This window comes from Emydura macquarii, unplaced genomic scaffold, assembly GCF_026122565.2.
Source record: "Emydura macquarii macquarii isolate MOO-44397 ecotype Brisbane River unplaced genomic scaffold, CSIRO-AGI_Emac_v2 contig_973, whole genome shotgun sequence".
Lineage (NCBI taxonomy): Eukaryota > Metazoa > Chordata > Testudines > Chelidae > Emydura > Emydura macquarii.
The window spans coordinates 189,364-193,205 of record NW_027131110.1 but is presented as its reverse complement, the minus strand read 5'-3'; positions in this window follow the sequence as shown (position 1 = coordinate 193,205).

The window sequence follows — 3,842 nt, the reverse complement described above, 5'->3', positions numbered from 1 at the left end:
ACCCCACAAACCTTCACACTCACCCCGGACACCGGCTTTTATCAGGGAGGAGAAGGGGCGGAGCCTGAGTGCTGCAATGACTTCTGGGAGGCAGGAGGTGTGGCTTAAAAATCCTGCCTTATATAAGCCACATTGGTGGCTGTAAGTTTTTCCTCACTTCCTGTCAGTCCCTGCTGGGCTGGGCTGGGCTGGGCTGTCTGTCTGTCTGTCTGTCTCCCTCCCTCCTGTCCTGTCTGTCTGAGGGGTCCTGCTCTGTCCTAGGCTAGGTCCAGGGTTGTGGGGTGCAGTCACTGCTTGTTGTACACCAGTGAGAGGGGGCTGCGTTGGCATAGTGCAAAGAGGGGCTCTAGCGGTTTGGTGACCCTCACCCTGCTGGGGGAGCTGGGCACGGAGAGGCTCCCTAGTAGGGGGGTAGGCAGGAGAGAGGCTATTGAGGGGAGCAGAGAAGTAGGTGCCAGCAGCTCCCCTGTCCCATCCTGGGAGCTGACTCCTCTATTTCCTTCTTGTGCTGCCTCACCCCAGCCCGTGCCTTTTGGCTGTTCTGCAGGCAGAGCTGAGGCAGCAGAGCTGGTTCCTGCCCCCTGTGAAGGGCACCGGGGAGGCTCCTTTAGTTGGGCCTCTGCCCCCAGGCTGAGGATGTGGTGGCTCCAGTCCTGTCAGCTTTCCTAAGCTAAGCTGGCTTGGGCAGGTAAACCTCAGAATTACTGGGGCATTCTTCTCTTGCTACGGCTGCACTGACTCCCCAGGATGGCTACCTGCTGGTTTGGTTTTCTGGAGGGGTGTTGAAATAAGGTTCTGACCTCCTGTGGCATTGAAAACCCCACAATACTCCTTGTCAGCAGTGCTTTAGTGTCTCACCCCAGTTAAGTGTGGGTAATTCCGTTCCCCCTTATAAAGTTCCCCCCGCCCAGTTTTATCTGGCTACAGCTCCTGTACCATCATGTCATGTGGGTTGTTAGCTGCCCTGTTCCACCCCAGAGGTGGCTGCATTTCAGTGATGAACAGCGTGATCTCTCCCTATATAAAATCAATGAACTATAAGGCCCTGTGTGTCTCTCTTTCTATGTATCTCACTCTGAGGCTGAATTAAGCCTTATTTCTGAGGCCTGTTTAATTGCTAACGCACTCAGATCCCTGGATGAAAGGCGCCATAGAAAAGCTAGGTCCCGCTGGTCACTTCCATATGGTATTACGCTGCATGCCTTGTAACCTCTCATCCCCGCCGCTGGGGGCTTGTTGACTCTTGTGTTGCATCCTGGGAGGAGGCACTTGAAGGATGACCCCCTGTCGCACACAGGGAGGCAGAGCTGCAGGGCGAGTTTAGCTGTGCCTGGCTAGCCGAAGACCTGACCTGACCAGGAAGAATTCGTGCTGCCCCACTGCAAAACTTGTCTCTTTAAGAAGGGGTGTGGGGGTGCGTGTCCTCCAAACAGAGAGAGCTGACAGCTCTGTGACTGGCTCTGCCTCGTAGGTTTCCCTGGGCCACTGGGGTGAGTCTCCCCCCTGCAGTCTTGTTCACACAGCAATGCTCGCCCAGGCTGACTGGAGGGGCGGAGGCAGATATCAAACAGCCTGTGCAGGTTTCTGGGAGAGGCAGGTGCGTGAAAATGGCTCAGATTCACCCCTGCTCTAACTCTGCTCGGAGTTTCTGGGCCAACGTCCGTGGTGACTTCAGCGGGGGTGGATGTGAAACAGAAAACGGCTGTAAGCAGCACCGGGGCGTCCCTTTACACCGAGCTGGGAGGCGGCAGGTTTGCAAAAGGGTCACCGCTCCTGCTGATGAGTTTAGTCCCGAGGCTGCCCCGGCTTAACTCAGGCTGGAATTGGGCTCATTGAGCTGCCTGCTGGGTTGTTCCTCACCTCCCAGAGCTGCTTGTTGGTGCAACAGGCTGAGTTAAGGGATCGGGGGAATCTATAGGCCTGGCCTCAAACAGGAGCAACGCCTCCTTTCCAACCAGCATCCTTCACCTGAAAGTGGCTGGTTCTCCAAGGATTTTTAATCTCCAGCTGGGCCCAGTCCCAGCCTCCCATTGTCCTGGTGAGATTGGCCCCAGATCAAGGCTCTGCCGCTTACATCCACCGTGGAGTTAAACTCTGGGTTGTCTGGGGCAGGGGAGAGGAGAATGAATCTGTAACATGTGAGCCAATAACCTGGCTCTGTATCTTGGGAAATCCCACAAACGCCCCCTCACCTGCCTTTCTGTCTGGTAGCTTTGTGCATGCAGAGTAACTTCCGTGTCTTTTCAAGTCTGGGATGATGTATTTAGGTAGATCTTAACAGCCACGGGGGTCAGGTTTTCATCTGCCATTCATAATTACCACACCAATGGCAGAGAGTTTACAAAGAGGACTAGTTAAAGGGCATCCTGCCAACTTGTATCCTGTGTTCCAACTTGGGTAACTACATTTGGCCTCCCGAAATTCCCCTGTGGTTTTAACTGGCTCGCTCAGCTATTCTGACCTCCATTGTAGTCTGACATTGCTGCGTGTTGTTATTCAGCTACCGCATTCCTTCTCAGAGGTGGCTGCACTGCGGTGGGGGCTGAAGGGATTCTTGAGCATGGTTTCTACAGCACTATGGAGCTCCCTGGTGATGAAAGATGCTGGCAGAAAAAATAATGCCCAGCTCTTCTAAAGCACTTTTCATCAGTAGATCTCAAAGCACTTTACAAAGGAGGGCAGTATCATTATCCCCGTTGTACAGATGGGGAAACTGAGGCACAGCCAGGGGAAATGACCTGCCCAAGATCACCCCGAAATGGGTCTTGGGATCATGGCTTATTGCAAAAAGCAAACTCCCATTCTGTTCAGTCTAGATTTTTTTTTTTTTTTTTTTTAACCATGCCTTTCTGTCACTGAAATATCTGACGGGGCTGTAGCACTTTGGATCAGCACTTTACACAGCACTTTAACATATATTACCAGGCAAAACACATCAGCTGAGGTGAAGGCAGTAAATATACTGCCAAGACTTACAGGGAAAACGTATGCATCGTTTAAAGAACCACAAGCGGGAAGCTGGGCTATTCAAAGTGAGGTTTTCAATTTAAAAAAGGACAAGCGTGTGAATGCAGAGTTCGGTTACACACACAAACTCAGCGTTGCTCTCCTAGCCCTGTCATCCTGCACGCGATGTAGAGATGTGCCCAGGACCAGCATGCTGGCCAGCTGACAACTCCAGCACTGGCAGGTACCTGGCTGCTAAGGATTTCTCAGAATCCGTCATTGATGACGCAACATTTCAAACCACCTGCCCTCTGGTTTCCACAGCAGCGTGTACGCAGCCTGAGTTCCAGGGTATGGGGGCTTAAGATGTCTTCAGCACTGGCGAGCCTGATTGCTGTGGATTATTACCAAAAGGCGGCTAAATACTAGGAAGGGGGCAGCGGAGGTAGCCGCTGGGCTGAGTAACAACACTTTGAGTTTCCGGAACACCTTCCACTCCCGGATCTCACTATAACCATCGCCAGAGAATCCGAGCAGGTGACACACCTGAGTCAGCTCAGCCTCACCACCTCCGGTGAGGTCGGCCAGGACCATTACCCCCATTTTACAGAAGGGGAAACTGAGGCAGAGAGGGGCGGTGAGTTGCCCACGGTCACCCAATGAGTTAGTGGCAGAGTCAGGAATAGATCCGAGAGCTCTGCTGTAACCACAACACCCTGCTTCCTCCCACACGGAAGAGGGACCCTGCCAACTGCCGAGCGGTGGCTCCATCGGTTCGTGCTGACGTCACCTCCCTGATTCTCACTTCACTCCACATCCAGCTAGATCCTGTCCCAGCCCCAGTCGCTGAGCTGTTGCCCTTCATCAGGGTCAGAATTAAACGCTGACGTGCTATA